This window comes from Vulpes lagopus, chromosome 16 (genome assembly GCF_018345385.1).
Source record: "Vulpes lagopus strain Blue_001 chromosome 16, ASM1834538v1, whole genome shotgun sequence".
In the NCBI taxonomy this organism is placed as follows: Eukaryota; Metazoa; Chordata; class Mammalia; order Carnivora; family Canidae; genus Vulpes; species Vulpes lagopus.
The window spans coordinates 27,273,243-27,293,292 of NC_054839.1; the positions used below are offsets into that span (position 1 = coordinate 27,273,243).

Sequence of the window (20,050 nt, forward strand, 5' to 3'; positions counted from 1 at the left end):
TAGAAAGGATATATTTTTTATACTTAAAGCCAACACAAGCCAGGTGGAAAGAAGGAGCCTAATTTTGAAATATAGTGCACCCTTGATCAACACAAGTTTAGACTGCATGGGTCAACTTATGCACAGATTTTTTTTTTTTTGAGAAATACACTATAGTGCTATAAATGTATTTTTTCTTTTTGATTTAAATAACAGTTTCTTTTCTCTAGCTTACATTATTGTAAATATGTAGTATGTAAAATAAATTACATACAAAATATGTGTTAACCAAGTGTTTATGTTATCAGGAAAACTTCTGGTCAACAGTAGGCTATTACAAGTTAAGTTTTGGGGGAGGCAAAAGTTATACCCAGATTTTGAGTATGTGGTGGGTTGGCATCCCTAACCCTCACATTGTTCAAGGGTTAACCATAACAAAATATAAGTTTTCAACATAATTAATTTTTTTAATGTCATCATATAAACTGAGTTCCAGTGTTAAGTAGGCTTCAATGCTTCAGCCACTGGTTTTCAGAAAGAACTGTGGACCAGCAACAGCACATAACCTGGGAGTTTACTAGAAATGAATATTCTTGGTTCCTGTCCTAGGAATTTTGAGTCAGAAACTCAGGAGTTGAGACCTAGAAAATTGTGTTTTATCCGGTTCTCTAGGTGATTGCAATATACACGTAAGTTTGAAAACCATTGGTTTTAAGACATTTCAGTTATGTTCTATCAAAGACATACATGCTCAAAGTTGCCATAGATGGTAAGATGATTTTCCTGCATTACCATTTCCTGAACAATCCTTTAAAAAAACAGAAAAAAAGAAAAGGCAAAGTCATAGATGTATATGTATCTCCAAATTTATAAAGTTGTTTACATTAAATATGTATAGTTTTTGTATGTAAATCATATCTCAGTAAAATCGTTTTTTGTTTGTTTGTTTGTTTGTTTTAAAAGCCAGCCAACAAACAAAACAAATAACTGTTTTTGAAACAGTCTCGCATTTCCAGTTTGGTAGCCTTCAAGTAAATGAAGTGCAATAGACGTTAGCTTCTCAGGAAAATTCTCCAAAAATTTGAATTGTTTGGAAATCAAAAATATAATTTGGAAAACACTTCAAGTCTGCATTTATTTCTACGGAGCTACTTGATCATTTGCTAAAAAACCAAATAATTCACCTAACATATTAATTTCTCAAACAGTGCCTTTGGTTTGAACATTTGACTCAACGAACTGGTTAATTCAGTCTGGATCTTCAAACCAGTTGTATAGAAGTATTTTGGGATAACATAGCAGCTATGATATGAAGAAAGCTAGCATTTTCAAATGCCCTCATTAAAATTGTAAGCTTATTGAATTATTCTTTTTTCCTTTGGTCTCACAAATTTATGAAGTTTAATTCAAACTCTGAATTTCTGAAGTACAAACATCCGTACTAATTAAAATTCAGTCACAACAGAGAAGCTTAATTGGGACCAAAAACCTCCTGAGAAAATTACAGTAGGTTATTTCAAGTCTGAGTATTTCAAGGACTTCTTTGTTATGCCAAGATCCAGTTATTAAGATTGCTCTTGTCCTTTCACGATTTCCCCACAATAAGTTTTACTTTCCGTATAGTTTCATAAATGAGTAACTGGAATACCACATCTAGTTCTCAGGACTTAGTAATTATAAGCAAAATTGCTTTCATTTTTGTTGCACTATGTAGATGATAAAATAGAAATAAAAGAAAGACGTGTTAATAAACACAGGGCAGGATCATCTTATATGTATAGGGATATTAGAGGCAAAACGTCTTTGGCAATTTTACTTTGTCAGCATAAACACACATTTAGGTATTTTTATAATATTCACTATGAACTAAATTGGCAATCATGTCTATTTCATGTGTAAATTAGCAATCAGTTAAGATTAAAATCAAAATTATAGATTTTGAATTGTTTGTAAGTTTCTAATTTTACTTCAGATTAGGAGTATGAAAATCTGAACCCTATAAAGCAATGATACATATGTATATATATGTGTCACTGTCAATGTTTTAGGATTGCTAGGGCATAATAATAAAAACTCCAATATGTTAAATAGTCTAAACACAAAAGTTTATTTCTCAATGTAGTTTTCCTGATTAGTATGTAGCTCTCCTTTATAGTATGAGTCAAAAGTCCAGTCTTGTAAATCATTTGAGTCTCTCATCCTCTAGGGCCTTGTTATGACAGGAATCCACCTAGAATAAGGAGAGGGAACAGTCTGGGGAGGAAAATACTCACTAAGCTTAGTCTTGAAATAGAACCCATCACTTATCTCACGTAACACCAAACAGAAGGTAGTCATATGGGTTTATGCAAATCACGAGAGTTTCAGAAACATTGAGTAGTTCTATGCTGAAAAGGAAAAAATGAGGTTTGAAAAAATGGTAGCAATCTTTGTTGCATTCCTTTACAAATAATTTGATATTAATGCTAAAATTGTACCATCATAGTTTAAATTTTTACCCATAGCGAAGTATCTGGATGATCTAAGTGATAATAGAAAGATGAGAAGTTAAAAGAAATTTCACAAAAACACACCAAAGTCATAAACCCAAAACATAGGATTGTGTGTCTGTGTTAATGTATGTACTCATGTGATGTCCATGATACTTAGCTGTAGTGGATAAGGAAAAATGTCGCTTTGTTTCTACTTGAATATAAGTTGGATATTGTCTTTAATAAGATATGGTTTGCTTCAATTATCACTCCAATACAGACACAAAGCATAGTTTAAAAAAGTGTAAGTTTCAAACCTTCCAAATATTCAATCCTGGTTAAGCTGCTTACTAAATTTGTGGCTTACTAATTGTGTGACTTTGGGCAAGTTTTTTAATCCCTGTCAGATCTAGTCTCCTCCTTTTTAAAAGGGCAAACTTTCTGCTTTGAAGATTTTGAGGATTACATGAAATAATGCATGACAACTATCTGACTCACAGAAAGCAATCCATAAATAGTAACTACTATTTTTATGCCTCTCATATTTTCAGTCCTATCTCTCTTTTGAACTAATGGTCTATTCTCCAGCTTCTTACTAGATATTTCTATTTTTTTATTTTCCTACTTTACTTTTCCAGAAACTAAAAGCATTGCTCTCTACTAACTTTCATCCAGATCCAGGAAACGTATTTAGAATGCACCTCCACCTTTATCATAATGTCACTAGTAGAGCCTCATTATATCTCATGTATAATGTATGAGTAGCAAAATAGTGTCTGTTCTCACTCTCGCTTGTCCCACTTAAAAAAAAAAATTCTAAACCTTCAAAGGCAGGTTGCAGCTTATGTGAATTTTCAAATCTTTACCATAATTTTCAAGACCCTTCACAAATTTAACCTATCAAAACTTTTTAAATTTTACTTCCTGCCATTCCTTTTTCCAGACCCATACATGTTATCTTAAACTCTATCTACACGCTTGCCTAAAAAAAACATTCTTCTTTTTGTGCATCTGTCCATCCTGGAACATCTGCTTAGAATGCATTTTCTTAGTATCTTTCTCTTCCTATGTTATTTGTCTACTCTAGGGTTTCTTTAAGACTACGTTGAAATTTGAATTAAGCAACAATTTTCTGGGACACTTGATGCATATATATTCCTTGCTAGAAAAGGGCAAAATTAGTCCCCATATTAAGAATAACTTTCAAGTAGAGAGTGCATTTTCTATTCTTACTTCCAACTATTGCTTTCAATTCAGTGTCTCCAAAGAGACATCTTGCTTTGGCATAAGTGTAGGCACCTCTCTAAAGCCTTTTGCAGGGTGAGAGCAACTTCCAGGTTGAAGCTCACATTTAGCATTATGAATCAACCAGACCTGGGACTTAGATTACTATGATATTAAACTTTTAGTATTAGATATAACAAAACACACTTTTAGCTGTTGGAGCATGCATTTCCCATTGTGAACAATAAGACATTTATTAGAATTATTGAAAGAAAACATAATACCTCTCTCTCTCTGTCTTTTTTTAGAGTTGCTTAAAGGTTTACCCACTCTTTCATTGGTACCTTGCAACATTTCTGAGATGATGGCTTGTTTTTCAGTTGTTTTTCTTTTGTTCAATTTGTCCATAGCTCATATCTTTCTTTTGCTTGTACATAGCAAACAAGAGTTTTTATATCGTATTTGTTGTATTTCTTTCATTTCTCTAATTTCCTATTTAACTTATCCATTAAGGGCAGAAAGATTTTACCATTTACCTCTCTGACGGTCCACTCCTCCATAGCAGGAAGTTATTTGTATTTTCGTACTCAGGTATTGATTGGCACTTAAAAAATATATATATATATATATATATATATATATATTATTTATTTATTTGAGAGAGTGAGCACAAGCAGGAGGAGTGGCAGGCAGAGGGAGACTGAGCAGGGAGCCCCATGTGGGGTACTGTCCCAGGACTCAAGGGTCATGACCTGACTGGCTGAACCACCCAAGAACCCTGATTGGCACTTTTTAATTCTTACAGTAGCTTTGCATGGATATAAATTGTTTTTTATTGTTCATAAAAAGTTTTGTAGACTTTTCTTATGCCAGCAATAACAAATTGGGTGAAGTGAGATGAGGAGTTTGGATGGTTTGTTTATTTTCTTTAAGACCTTTCTATTTTGGTGTTACAGTGAAGCTCAGCTCTTTAATAAATGGTACCTTTAATGGTGTGTGTGTGTGCTGGTAGGGCAGGGGGCTGATCAATGTGACTCTGCTTGTGACTCAGTGATGCTTTCTTATTTTCATAAGTTTATAAACTGAAGGGCATGATTACTTCTTTCTTTCTTTTCACCATCAATCCTATCCTTTTCCCTCCTTGTTTTGTAGATATGCTTCCACATTGCTTCCTTTGGAATTGTACACTTTTTATATCCTTTCTTTTTCATGCACCTGATATGATCCATTATCAACCTAACTAGGGCAAGAAACTATCTCTGGGGGGTAGTTTTATTTATATTTCATCAATATTGGAGTTTCTTTACACAACTTTCTCTTTTTTAGTCTTCTTTTAAACTTACTGCTCTTCAAAAATGGGCTTCACACTTGGGTCTACTATTTTCAAATATGGTTTCCCCAGTTATATGTAAATTGAATTTTACTGTCTGTTAATTGATTGTTCTATAGATGTGTGAAGTAGTTCCAATTCAAAGTTGTCAACGGGGGATCCCTGGGTGGTGCAGCGGTTTAGCGCCTGCCTTTGGTCCAGGGCGTGATCCTGGAGACCCGGGATCGAATCCCACGTCGGGCTCCCAGTGCATGGAGCCTGCTTCTCTCTCTGCCTATGTCTCTGCCTCTCTCTCTCACTGTGTGCTTATCATAAATAAATAAATAAATAAATAAATAAAATAAAGTTCAAAGTTGTCAACGTTATCTTACATATATCAAGGTGTCTTGAGCCAGTGTATTTCAGGTTGTTGAAAGTCAATGGAATTAAATATATGACCCTGATCAAATGTTTTTCATAAATTGATCCACATAATAATGAATACCTTAGTGAAGACTAGGAAGAAATACAAAGAGTAAAACTTATTCTGGGAGTAAAGATAAGAACTTAGATTGTTATAAACAAATTCTTCATTATTATTCAGGGAAACAAAGATTTCATGTGAGGAGATGACAGCAATGAAAAGAAAGCAATGGCTCATCTTTGACGATTCATTTATTCACTTGATACTACAAATAAATGCTATTTTGTCCTTTTAGGGTATATTTTAAAAGTTAGATACAATATAACAAAATTGTCATTTATGGACTTTCAGTTACTCTAGGCCATAAATATAGTTATTTGGAGGCTGACAATTCTACCTTGAATTGTATACTTGTCTCTTGAATTAAAAGGGTAACACATTTTATATTATATGTATGTAAGAGGTGCTGTAATGATCACTCTTTAATTCTTTCTCCTCTAAATCCTTTATTTTTCTTATCACATATGCATCTCCCCTATTGAAAACACAGAAAATCAATTATTTTGGAAATAGGAAAAATGATTTCACATTAACATGGTGTTGTTGTGAAAGGCATTCTCATAATCTTTGGTTTTACACTTACCCTGTCTGAAAGGAAAAAAAGAATGGATTCAGTAAGCATAAAAACCTGGAAAATATAGCCTAGTGAACGTGACTATTATCTAGATATAGCGATTATGTGCTTAACTTACACTTCAAGGAGCATATTAAGAAGTGTGATTTTAGAAAGCATGCTCTCTAGGAGTTCTATACCGAATAATTCAGTAATTCCATTCTATAGAAATATAGCATCACTTTTTCTATGCTTTGTTAAAACCAAGAAATTGAGAAAGAAATATAGATATATTAATTGAAGGTCATCTTTTTATATATTTCAAGCAATAGTCTGAAATTCACTTTACTAAACATCAGAAATGCTTATATTTCACAACAATGTGCTTCAGACAATCATTGCAGGAAAGATTTATTTGTTCACATTTTTAATTGGCATGCTGTATTTAACAGACATTGATTGAGTGCAAATCACTGGACTAGAGGACAGAGGTGTGTGTATTTGTTGGTGGGAGTGATGATAAGTATATAACTAATATAGAGGAAACAAAATGTCTTTACATTTAGCAGGGGGAAAAAGACAACACAGAATGCAGTGTCATTGGATGGGCTCTTTGCCAGTGTTTGGGTAGATTGAATGATTTTTACATCTACATTTCATTAGTTTATGGAAATTGTTGGTTTTTTTTAAGTGTTTTTCTAAGCCATGAGTGTGATTAGACTATTTATTATAATGGCATAAAAACTTAAATTCTTCTTTAAATTATTAAATTCTTAAATTATTAAATTCTTCTTTAAATTATTAAAGCCCTAATACTGTGAAGTTTTCTTCTGACCAAATTAGAAAACAAAACAAAACAAGACAAAGAAAGACAGCTCTTTTGTCTGAGCAGGATTATGAAGAAACTTCTTCTTCTTTTTTTTTTTTTACCTATTCTAGTGATGCATGGCAAATTCTAGAAGAAAATTTTTGCAATATATTCTAAGGAATTAAAATATTTTTATTATTTAAGTCCATTATCATTATCTTGATTGTATGGATATCTGCATCTGTAAAGAGACAATATTTTAATTTGTAGAAAAGTCTGCAAGTATAAAATGCAAATTTTGATGTCCAAGAAAATGAAAATATTTCAGTAATTTAAGATGTACTCAATGTGATACAGATATTCTACAGATATTTAAAAATGGATTTAAGTATCAGTCCAATCATAGGAAATATATAAATTGACCAAGGAAAATATGGGAATATACCAAATACTACCATCAGCAAAGAAAGTTTTATGAGTCTTGTTTATAAAATTTCTGTACTTTATTTCAAAATTGAGGTTATATTACATATGAGGTTAAAATTTCTATTTCTTTTTTAAATCTGAGAACACAACCTTGGATAAAATTGACATTAGCTCCTACCATTGCACCATGTACATTTCCATGTGAATATCCACATTTCCTTGAGAACATATTTTCCTTGAAACATCCTGTGGAGATGGTGATGCCCACCACTGCAAGTGCCACTGCATGTTTTTCCTGTGAACTTCTCCTGTGTGGTTCTTTTGCAGATTAGCTTGTTCATTGCTGATCAATTTCAATTTCATTTCCATAAATGCTTTAAACATGGCAATTATATAACCATAACAGAGAATTTCAGCATCAATAATTCAGTTTCTAATTTTTTCATTCAGGTGACTTTTTCTCTGTAGCTGTTTTACAGTGGTTTTGTGCTTGGTGTTTTTTGGCTCATATTTAGGTGATCTGCATATATTAATTACTGAGGAATCTGAGCAATAAGATCTTTTGCTTCAAAGGTTTTGCTTTGCTTCTGCAAGGCACCACTTTCTTTCAACCCAGATTATTATGCATTATTAATTGGTGTGCTGCTACAAAATATGAAGGGAATCTTGTTTACCTATTCTTCCCTCCTTCCTCTATCCTGCTCCTCGTTTCCTCTGTCTTTTTCTCCTTTCTTGCTTTCATTATCAATATATTTGGTTGGGGTTTTGGGTTTTTTTGTTTGTTTGTTTGTTTTTTGCCTGCAGTTGCTTTTCCTTTTCTGACCCATGTTTTCAATGAAATCCTAGCTTTAGCTGGAGGACATATTTCCAAGGGCACGTGTTCTTGCCTTCTGAATCCTGGCCAGACTTTCACAAAAAGAAGCTCTATATTCTTGGTATCACCATGTGCCCTTAACATACCGTCAACTTTAGCACTAGTTTTTCAAAGTGGAATCATACCTCCTCCTTTTAGCCTTGTGATTTATCACAAGCCTGTGAATGCAAATATATTTTATTTATGTTTATTATACCCCCCATCAAACCTTTCTTTCTAATGAAGGTCTTCAGACTCTCTAATCTGCCATTTTGTAGATAGTGGGGTCCAAAAGTTTCCATTAATATATAATTTTTGCATTGCTTGACTTCCTCAAAGAAGTATATTTTTGTATTCTGAAAAAGTAGTATCTTCTAAATACTAATCTATATAATAAAATGCACATTTTATTTTCATTTTTAAAAGATTTTATTTATTTATTTGAAAGAGAATATGAGCTAGAGAGAGAAAGATCACAAGCAGTGGGGGAAGGGGGAAGGGAGAAGCAGACTCCTCCCTGAACAGGGCTAGCTAGCCCCATGCAGGGCTTGATCCCAGACCCTGAGATCATAACCTGAGCAGACACCTACCCAGCTGAGCTACCCAGGACCCTAAAATGCACATTTTCTAATCTTACACCCAGGTGGTGGTTTTCATTTTATAAAGACTTCATTTTTTTTTAGAAGAGTTTAATATTTACAGCAAAACTGAGGGTAAGGTACAGAGATTGCCCTTACACCTCCTGCCCCCGCAGATCAGTTAGGCTCTGATAATACCCAGCAGGTCAGGCTATGGTTAACTAGTTTCTCTGAGGGCAGATTTGGTCAAATACAGAGAGCTCTTTTGTATTTCACGATGGTTCCTTTTCTCCTCTACCTATCAGAAGGGAGGCACTTTGTTCTGACACTTACTATGGAAATCTGGTCCAGCGCCTGAAGTTTCATCTCACAATATTGCTGGAATCTTCTTAAGGCTGAGCCCACCTGGAGTTTATAACTCTCTAATTTGTCCCCCCTGATCCTCCAGCAATTTGTAGATTCCAGTTCTTGTTTTCTTCCTGTGCTGATTTCTGCAGTGGTTTCCTCTCCTACTTCTGCTCTGGTAAGACATAACCCTGGGATTTTCCTGTCTGTCTCTCGAGTCTTGGGGATAGCAGTTTGCCTTCTAGCTTCCCATACAAAGCTTTTCACATTGTGGCCCATGAGTGATTATCCCTTCTTAACTCCCTCACTTTAAATTTTCCCCATTCCCATTTCATCCTGAATGTCAGCAATATTGGACTACAATTTATTTGAAATGCCCTAAGTGCTTTAAAAATCCAGCTTGAAAATGACTCCTTTGTAATATATTTTATGAATTGCTAAGATACTGAGGCAACATATTCTGAGTTCTATGGGGAAATATTTTTCTCATTAGTTATTTTTGAAAGAACACAATAACTCATACTATTCATTACATAATGCATTTACCGAATTGTTAAATACAGTGTCTTCCTATCTCTTTGTATTTATGTACAGCTCTATGTCTTTATATCTTTGTAAGTTTGAGAAGTTAGAATTATGGCAAGATAAACAAATACCAAGAGAGTTAAGATAGTTATATGAGCAGCAACTGAAGATAATCTTGTTAGTGCAATCAAATATTATATTTAACTTGGAGATTTATTGGAGTCATGCATAAGGAAAAAATAATAAATAGAAAATTCTTATTGACTACTCATAGTTAATTCTTTAAGTCTTCTTAGAGGTAAAACTATAGACTAATACCAGTATTAAAAGGAATGTATCATATGAATCCTTTTTTTATTCAATGATATTGTCATTGAATCTGACAATAGACAATATCTTCAATTGTGAAGCTAAAGCTACTTTTTAAAATTATGGTAAAATTGACATATAATATTATATGATATTATAATATGATATAATATTATATGATATTATATGAATATAATATGCAACATGATTCAGTATTTGTAGACACTGAAAAATGATCATCAATAAGTCTAGTTATAATTTTTTATATCTATCATCAAAGTTATAATTTTTTTCTGTGGTAAGAGCTTTTAAGATTTACTCTCTTATCAAGTTTTAAATCTGCAATATAATATTATTGACTATAGTCACCAGGCTGTACGCTACATACTCATGACATTTATTTATAATCAGAAGTTTGTACTTCTTGATCTCTTTCACTCATTTTGCAACCTCGCCTCTCCCTCAGCAATCATCACTCTGTTCTCTGATTTATGAATTTGGTTTTGGTTTAGTTTTATTTTGTTTGTTAGCTTTTTGGACTCCACATTTAAGTGAAATCATATGGTACTTGTCTTTCTCTGTTTGACTTATTTCCTTAGTATAATATTCTCAAAGTCCATCTATGTTAACAAATAGCAAGGTTTCATTATTTTTGTAGCTGAGTATTATCCAACCATGTATATTTACCATGGTAAATACCATCTTCTTCTCTTTTTTTAAGATGTTGTTTATTTATCTATTTCAGAGAGAAAGAGAGAGCACAGGGGGTGTAACAGAAAGAGAGGGACAGGTAGACTCTGTGCTGAGTGCAGAGCCCAACACAGGGCTCAATCACACGAACCTGAGATCATGACCTGAGCCCAACTCAAGAGTCAGACCTGATGCTCAACAAGCTGAGCCACCCAGGCACCCCTTTACTACATTTTCTTTATCCTTTCATCTATCAGGGCACTTAGGTTATTTCTGTATCTTGGCTATCGTAAATAATGCTGCAATGAGCACAAGGGTGCATGTATCTTTTAAAATTAATGTTTTATATTCTTTGGATAAATACTCAGAAGTGGAATTACTAGATCATATGATAGCTTTATTATTAATATTTTTCAGGAAACTCTATACTGTTTTCCATAGTGGCTACCCCAGTTTATATTTCACTAACAGTGCAAGAGGGTTCCATTTTCTCCACATCTTTACCAACACTTGTTATTTCATGTCTTTTTGATAATAGCCATTTTAACAGGTAAGAGGTGTGGTTTTGATTTGCATTCCCCTAGTGATTAGTGATATTGAGCATCTTTTCATGTGCCATAAGGAAAGCTGCATGCCTTTGTGGAAAAACTACCAATTCATATTCTCTGCTCATTTTCCATTTGGATTATTTATATTTTGCTTTTGAGTTGTATGAGTTCTTTATATATTTTGGATATCAGCACCTTATTAGATATGGAAATGGGCTTCAGATAAACTCCTTTCTGGGAGGTACCATGAACAATAGCAAGACCATGGGAGAGAACAAAGATGACAACCTTCACCTATGTTCTCTAAGAGTAGCTCCATCACCTCTAGATGTGTTCTGAAGCTCCAGAACAGTAAATAGGACTTTTTTTTTTTTTCCACAGGAAGACTAGGAATTTGTTTCTGTCTGCAGGCTATCCAATGCCCGGGCGGTGGTAGACTGCCAATAACAGTCTCTCTGTCAGTCCCTTTGCGGCTCAGAAATGTACCTCAATCTGCCCACCAGAGCCAGGTGATCAATGAGTGTCCCTCATTGTGGAATGCAAGCATCTGCCAAGGCAGTGGGAGAGCACAGGGCTAAGATGTCCCCACTGGCTTTAGTGAGGCAGTGAAAATATTTTCATTTTAAATGTGTAGCAATTAAAAAAAATCTACATTAGGTCATGATAGCTTTGGATTTCTTTTGTAAAAGAGTCTTAAAGTTTCTCTGGAAAACAGGTATGCTCTTTGTAGTCAAACTTCAAATATGAAGAAAAAAGCTTAAAACCTACAACAATTAATTTTTAGCATGTTTCTTGACTATCAAATATAATTTTGAAAATGGAGCTTTTGGCAGGAACTCAAAACAGTTAGCTCAACATCATGTCCCTAGGCAAATGAGACATATATGGCTTCTAGTCCAAATATAAAGATGGAAAAGCTATCATTCTATTTTTTGAATTAAAGAAATTGATTATATTTCACTTCAGATACCCAGCCATGTGGTAGAGTTTGTCTATAGAAGTAGCTTACACTGAGGACAAATTTCATTATTTCAGTTTTACATTGTACAGATGGTTAAGATAAACAGTTTATCCCCAGAGCTCTGTACCATGACTCATGGGAAATATTTTTGAATAGAAAAAATATGTTATCAATTGTCAGTTGATATTATTAACTGACTTCTTAATCATACCAGATTATCATTATGATGACTCCTGATTTTCTACATAGTTTTATATGTGTGTACATATATATGTTTGTGAATAAATTCTGTATCTACTTTGAAAAATAGACTATACAATAATTAAATGAGTTAGAGCGACACACTGAGTTATTTGTTAGTATCTCTGTAATTTTAAATAAATGTTGTCTTATTGTAAGAACACTAACTTGAGGGATGCCTGGGTGGCTCAGCAGTGGAGTGTCTGCCTTTGACCCAGGACATGATCCTGGAGTCCCGGTATGGAGTCCCACATCGGGCTCCCTGCATGGAGCTTGCTTATCTCTTCTGCCTAAGTCTCTGGCTCTCTCTTTCTGTATCTCTTATGAATAAGTAAATAAACTCTTTAAAAAAAAAAGAACACTAACTTGAGAAATATGTCAAGATATTTCATTGCTAAGAGGAGCTAGCCTGGTAAGTGTCATTATTGTCCTTATGTTAAGATAGGCTGCCTAACTAAGAAAGCATTTATGTAACCCTTAACTTTCATGTACTGTGTGAATTTTATTTTGTCCTAGATATTCTTATGTACCTGATTATTTTCAGAATTTCATCTCTTATTTCTTGGTTTTATTATTGTTGTTTTTCTTCTTTTATTGACTGGGCATTCTTACTTGCTAGCTTCCTATTGAACACTTTTTTTTTCCCTTCCTACTTGATTAAACTTCGCAATCTAATTGCAAAAGACCTCAAATCAACTTTAAAAGAACCAAAGGGCTAAATGAAACAGTTTTCACTAAACTACTTTAACACATATACATTACCTCTTGCCCTTTTTTTCTCATGATAGAAATTACAAGAACTGCAGTGCGTTTTCCCCCACGCCAAACAAATATTGCTAGTCATATGGCTTTGAAACAATGATACAGATCCAAATACACAATAACAAACAAATAGTATATATTTAGTGCTTTATACTGCAACGTGTAAGCTTTGAATATACAGAGTCTCCCTGGTGTCTGATATTAGGAGATAATAGATGTGTTGAGTAGACAGACATCTGGCCTATAGTAATGGCTGATGAAGAGCAATTGAATGAATATAGAAACAACCTTTCTTCTGTGAATTCTTTTCTTTTTAACTTAACTATTCTGTGTTTTCTTTGTCTTTCAATCGTTGCCAGCATAAGTGAATTTTCATATGTTACCAACATTTACATTTATTTTATGTACCCCAATTACAACAGAGATCGGCTGCTTAATCAGTGCCTTCATAGGCGTACAAATGTCTTCATTTTTGGAGACTGTGTGGTTAAAACTGTCTCTAGTAAGTAAGCATAGCTGCTTACTTTATTTCTACTAAGAAAATATGTTGAATTATTCAGCATCTGAAAAATCAAAAGCAATTTGCTTCATGATTTGAGCTATCAATTGAGCTTTCCTAAGTCAGTAAACCAATGAAAATAATTTTGCCACTTGGAATAATTTAGAACCAATAAAAATTATCAGCAGCAAGAGAAAACTTAATTTCTATTATGACACTATTTTATAATCAAAAGGGACAATGAATACTCTCTCCTGAAAATTCATAATTTCAAGGAGAGAGATAACTTGCTAGGCTCAAGTATGGAAGAATATATACAACATTTCTCACTGAATTTTAAAAATTTGGTGATTCTCATCTGACTATTATACTTAATTATTATGCTTAACATTTTAAGTGGTAATTAACAAATTAGTATTTTTTGCAAAAGCCTACTGACATGAAACTTTACAAAGAATTCCCCAAAATAAGTTAACTTAGATAACTTACTTTGGGCTTCATCCAAGAATTCATGAACATTTCATAAACTGCTGGAAGGAATTTCAGTGTGATCAAGATCAAAGTATTTGATAAAGCTTAAAAATCCCTTGAGTTGACTGATACAGGTACTTCAATATATGAACTGATTCATTTGCAATGTTTTAATATAGTTTTTTTAATAAGGAAATTAAAACACATAGAAGTGATGCTGATTGGCAACTGTTGTCCTTGATCAAATAGCTCCAGGGCATGTGAAATGAATAACAGCTAGATTACTGTCTTTCTGCTTTAGAAGTCACTGCATGAAAATTTGAGTAATATTGATTATAGTGTTATTTCTGTATCACTCTGAAAATAAATAAGAGAAAGTGCTTTCACTTTTTTGGTTTTTTTTTTCAAAACTCGTATTAATTGCTGATAAATGTTACATTTATTAACACATTCCTAATTCACATCTTGTACTAAAGGGAAAAAATTATTTTTTTCTGGCCAGCATTAAAGTTTTATATGAATGAAATGTGTTGTGTTCTTTGTATTTCGAAATATCCTAGCCTTTAAATTCATTTGATTCAGATATTTTATTTACAAACATTTTTATTCCCAAATTGTTTGCCAATTTATCTATGGTAAACATGCTTTGGTAATTAATATTTTTATGAATATTTCACAAAATATTTTATTTAAAAGGCATGACATAATTTAAGCCAATTAAAACTTTCTTGAATCAGATCATTCTGAGGTTATTCAATATTTCAAATAACTCAAAGGTAATAGCCTAATGAACCTTCTTATTATCTTCAAAGGCTTAAAAAACCAATATAGCTTTAAAATATGTAATCTCCTCTGAGCAAGACTACATGTAATTTTCCTTAAAATTACATTTTTTAATAGATTGAGGTAGCAGGATACATTGCTTAATGGCTGGCTTTGGTAGGGTATTTCTAAGAGTCTTAAAAATCTGGACATTTATTACAATTATTTATTTATGAATTGCTGACTGTATTCTTTGGTTAACATTACATTAATTGAATCTATGTTTTGTAGTGGTTTTAGAGCTGAGTAATACTGTATTGTATGTCTCATTGATCTCCCTTATAAATATTAAAGCAAATGAACTCTTTCCAGTTTGTTAACATAAATAATATATCTCTGCAGCCTGGAAACTTACTGGAAATTTCTTACATTTTAAGTAAAGCATTTCTAAACCTGAATACTCAAAGACAAAAGGACCATTTTCTGATTCAGTGTCTTAACCCAATAAATAACTTAGCCATGAATGAATTTAGTAACTGATAAATGAAAAATATATATTTTTTTCATTTACACATGTGTATTTTTATTATAAAATAACATTTTTTTACAAAATTTATACTGAATTTACAATTCAGTATGTGCAATTTTAAGATCAGTTTTAGAAGGAGCATAACAGAAATTCATTGACTCTAGACCACTTCTATTATGTATATGGCTAATGAACAGTTAGAAATTCTAATACGGTGACTTTGAGGGAACTCAGAAGTATTCTTCAATATGCATCACAGTCCATTAAATTAACCTTGTAAAGATAATAGGATGCTAATGTGCTCAGCGGCAACATGAGGAAGGAGTCTTTCAATTTGAATTATATAGGCCAAAGGTCATACTATCAGCCAGGTTTTCCTCAATAAATTTCTATTTGAGAGGTGGTGTGATGTATGTAATCCCAATAATTCCTTGGATAAAATGTCCCAATGGTAAGGAACTTTGAATCCTAGCACTGTAAGACCTTCAGAAAACAATTTTAATGTTCCAGATCTGTCTTTTGGGAAATGGGACATATATAATGTCCACTTGAATCTTCTTAGGATTAAATTTAAAAATCACGTGCTTACTGCTGGGAATTTATAAAACATGCTCACACATGGGCAAAGAGGCACAAATGAGAAAAGGCATCACCTCTTTGTTAACAGTAAAAGACAGAAAACAAACTATACATCCATCATAAGAGATTGGAACATACTTAGGGTGAAATATTCTGTAACCAGAAAAATAATGAAGCAGTTATAGATACACCTGTGAGGTCTCGACCCCAGAATCAGGACTGGAGTAAGATGTCAGAGCCCATGAGATCTAAAAAGATGAAGAAGCCTTCCCCAGGCCACCAAAATAAATAAAAAGTTAAAAATAAATCAGGGAATAAATGTTTTTAAAAAGTCACATGCTTAGTACCGAGCACTTTTTAAGTGTTATATTTTTGAGATATTTTTACTCTCTATTTTCACTTTCAAGGACTCCTAGAATATAAAGTGGGTCATCATCATACATGATCAGGTATTTCTACTGTTGAGCTAGGACAACCCCTGTGTCTAATGATAAATGATCAGTAACCAATGAGAATAACAGCTTCCTAAGATAGCTAAGTTTCAATTCATTCTGAGCACAGTAGAATGAATCTGAGCATCATAGAAAAATGGAGACACCTGGAGCCAATGTATTAATTGCTTAATAAAAACAAAATGTGTATTTGCTTCTGACCCCAAGCATGATGATAGATTATATTGCCATAAGTAGAATCATTACCCTTCTAAAATGAATTTCATATATCTAATCAAATAACTGGGATAGAAATAGAAATTTGTGTTGTAACATACAAACAATACATAAATTAAGGTGGGTGAATTATATATATGTGCAGGTAGGTATCTGTATACGTGTGTATATTACATATAATATGTGTGTGTTATTCTCAAATGTACCCCTAAATATTGTATGGTTCATGTTTCATGGAAGCAATTTAGGTGTGATTCAATGTTGGGACTCAACCCACCACTGTTGGCTTCATAGGTGAAATGGGTCAGTGAGCCAAGGAATGTGGGCAACATACAGAAGTTAGAAAATGAAAGAAAACATTCCCTTCTAAAGCCTCCAAAGTAACTTAGCTCTCCTGACACTTGATTTTAGTTTAGTGACCTCTTTTGGATTTCTGACCTCTAGAACTGTATGATAATAAATATGGATTGTTTTAAGCTGCAACATTTTGAGTATTTCAAACTAGTATCAATTCATGCATAATGTGAAAATTTTTATATATTACAATTTTTTGTGGTAATTTGTGATAGTGATAATCTGTTACAGCAGCAGTGGGCCCTAAAAATATCTGTTGCTTATCTGAAATTCAAATTTAGTTGGGTGTCTATTTTTTTTGTTTATCAAATCTGACAAAATAAATAAGTTTATTAGAAATTGAAAAGAGAGAGAATGGGAAATTCTGAATGTAGAGAGAGCAGTTAAGTGTGACAACCTCAAACAAATAAATGTTTGAAAAAATGAAAAGAAAGACTGGGAAATCCTGAATGTAGAGATCAGTTAAAACTTCATGGAAAAAGTCATATCTGGGTTGAGCCTTTTATTTTAATCACATAAATGTTAGTAATTTACATATTACTTTTATAACATGACTCTGTATGATTATCTGATTAATTCTAGGATCATCCATCAAACTATAAGCTCTGTGAGGGAAGAAGATACCATTAATTTTGCTGTGTATTATATCTTGGGAGCCATGCCAGGGTTCCACTGTGGAGTATGGACTAAGTCAAAGGTTTTAAAGCAATGAAAGAATGATTGATTAAAAGAATATGCTTTAAATAGTAAATTGAAATAATATGCTTTAAAACTGATTTATTAGAGTTTATTTAGAAATAGAAGTCATTTCCCATTAAAAGGCAAGACAGGGTACAATGTTAAGGTAATTTCAAATAAATCATGATTAACTAAGTATCCAGTACGTATCAAACAAGGGCATTTTCTCATTCAGTAGCCAGCTATTCAAAGAGGCACATGCAATATGTTGTTACAGGTGTTATACAATTATTTCTACCCCAGTTGTAGTCTATGTGCATTTGTTTGTTTGTTTTTGGAGGTTATGTGGTGAGGGGGAGGGAGCAAGAGAATCCCTACTGGCTCCAAGCTCAGTATCAAGCCCAATGCAGAGTTGGATCCCCAAACCCTGAGATCATGACCTGAGCAGAAACCAAAAGTTGAACACTTAACCTATTGAGCCACCCAGGTGCCCCTGTAGTCTGTGTGCATTTAGTTGTTAATTAATTCTAAAGAATTCTAATTTTAGTATATTTGAATTTTAGTATATTTGAATTGAAGTTCCTTCAAGATGAGTACAATTAGAAATAAAGAAAATTAAGAAAACAATGAAGAAGTAAAGCTGTTAAGACAAGAAGAGAGATTTGCTAATGATAGATTGGAAAAGATAAATAATAAGGGAAGAAAACACTTTCCCCTTCATGAAGAAGCGGTGGAAGGCAGGCTTCCTGCATGACGTGCTCTAACAGAGCTGGGATTCCATGGTCTGGAAGCAGCAGCACCAGAGGAAGGTCTGGAACACAGTGGTCACCAAACCCTCTGTCAGAAACATCACAAGTTTGAACACTTGGAGAGGGGATAGGAGGCCAGAGGAAAAAATATGCTGGTTATGTGCATATGTGACAAAGTCAAACAAAATAAACATCATTTTCTTAAACTTTCTGGGAAAAAAATCCTGAAAAGGGTAAAATATAAAAATTAGATTTTACATTATACATAAATTGACACTAATATAGTTAAAATAGAGTTGATGTTCTACCTTATGTAGAATGCTACTTCCATTTTATTTCACTAAACTGAACTGAAATAGCCATCAACAAAACCATTAGTTTATGAAATTGAGGATTAAATCTTGAATGCTCTATTTCCTTATAAAATCAGACTTTTAAAAAAGTATCCTAGCTATAAACTCATTAATGATCTGTCTTCATCTTCAACTTTTATTCTAAGAAATCCATTTACATGTCTTCTTAAATGTGATTATATTCTCTAGAATTTGGAAGAATTGAAGTTAATAATCACACATTAGAAAAATTGAAGGGTATTGACCAAACATCTTTCTAAAAAAAAAAAAAAAAAAAAAAAAAAAAACCAAAACATGATAGAACTAAGTGTGTGTAAGTTACTTATTTGAATCAGGGAAATGTCTCTTCTTTGGTAAAAAAAGATCATCTTTCATTAGAATAAGCTTACATTTAGATAATCCATAAGATCTTTCATGGTGATTAGGTAAAAATTTACCCAAGGAATCAGGGAAATGTCACTATAAGAAAAATGCAAGATGTCAATTACTCAAAAATTTCTAGTAGTCAGACACTGTTCAAAATATTTTTTCCTTTGTTTCTTTGTTTCCCATGCAATTTTAACCTGTTTTTGGTTTGTTTTGTTTTAAACTCAATGTGATCTAATCCAGCAACAGAAATATCTATCCTGGGAAAGTGTCTATCATTCAGGCATTAAACCAGGGAAAGTATCTTCAATTAGGATTCCTCAAAAGTCAAACTTATGTATATGGTAGATAAATTGGTGCTTATTGCTTAGTTGTCTTGTGCCAATTGATTTTTAATACAATTAATATTTCTACTCTAGAAAGATGATTGAACAAATTATAATCTTTATAGTAGTATAATTTCATTTTATGCCAATAATAAAAATATTCACTTTCTGGAGAACAATTACTAGATCATAAGCAAGCCATAATTATCAGACATGAGGCAACATTGATGAACATGATAAGCTCATACACAAAATTTTCAGAAAGAAAAAAACATAGAATGTATATACTTGAATTAGCACTTTCTTTCCAAAAAGTTTTTGCCTTATGCTTACTTTTCAAATATCCTTATACAGCTTCTGCTCCATGTTAATTTAGCTATCCTGTGCTCATTTGCATCTTTTACTTTTCAAGTACAGATTTAAATCTATATCTATATATCTCATATGAAAGTATTTAAGTCTAAGATAGAAAGAGGTTAAAGTCTTGACTTTTACAAGTTGAGTGATCTAATTTTGACTTAAGAAGCAATAAAAGCTGTTAAAACGTTTGATTTTTTTAAAAAGACATCTTCAATAAATACTCAGTTGTAACCAGCCACCCATCTAATTTGTTAAACCAGAAAGCCATTACAGCCTCCCCTTTAAAGTCAT

At 32.8% G+C, this 20,050-nt stretch overlaps 1 long non-coding RNA gene across 1 annotated transcript in view; it reads right to left on the minus strand.

Annotated features, from left to right (window-relative positions):
* Positions 1-2,257: 2,257 nt before the first annotated feature.
* Positions 2,258-20,050, minus strand: part of LOC121476745 — a 41,616-nt gene continuing 23,823 nt past the window's right edge. The window contains exon 3 of the long non-coding RNA XR_005984027.1: positions 2,258-2,366. This is a non-coding gene — a long non-coding RNA (uncharacterized LOC121476745). The remainder of the gene's footprint in view (positions 2,367-20,050) is intronic.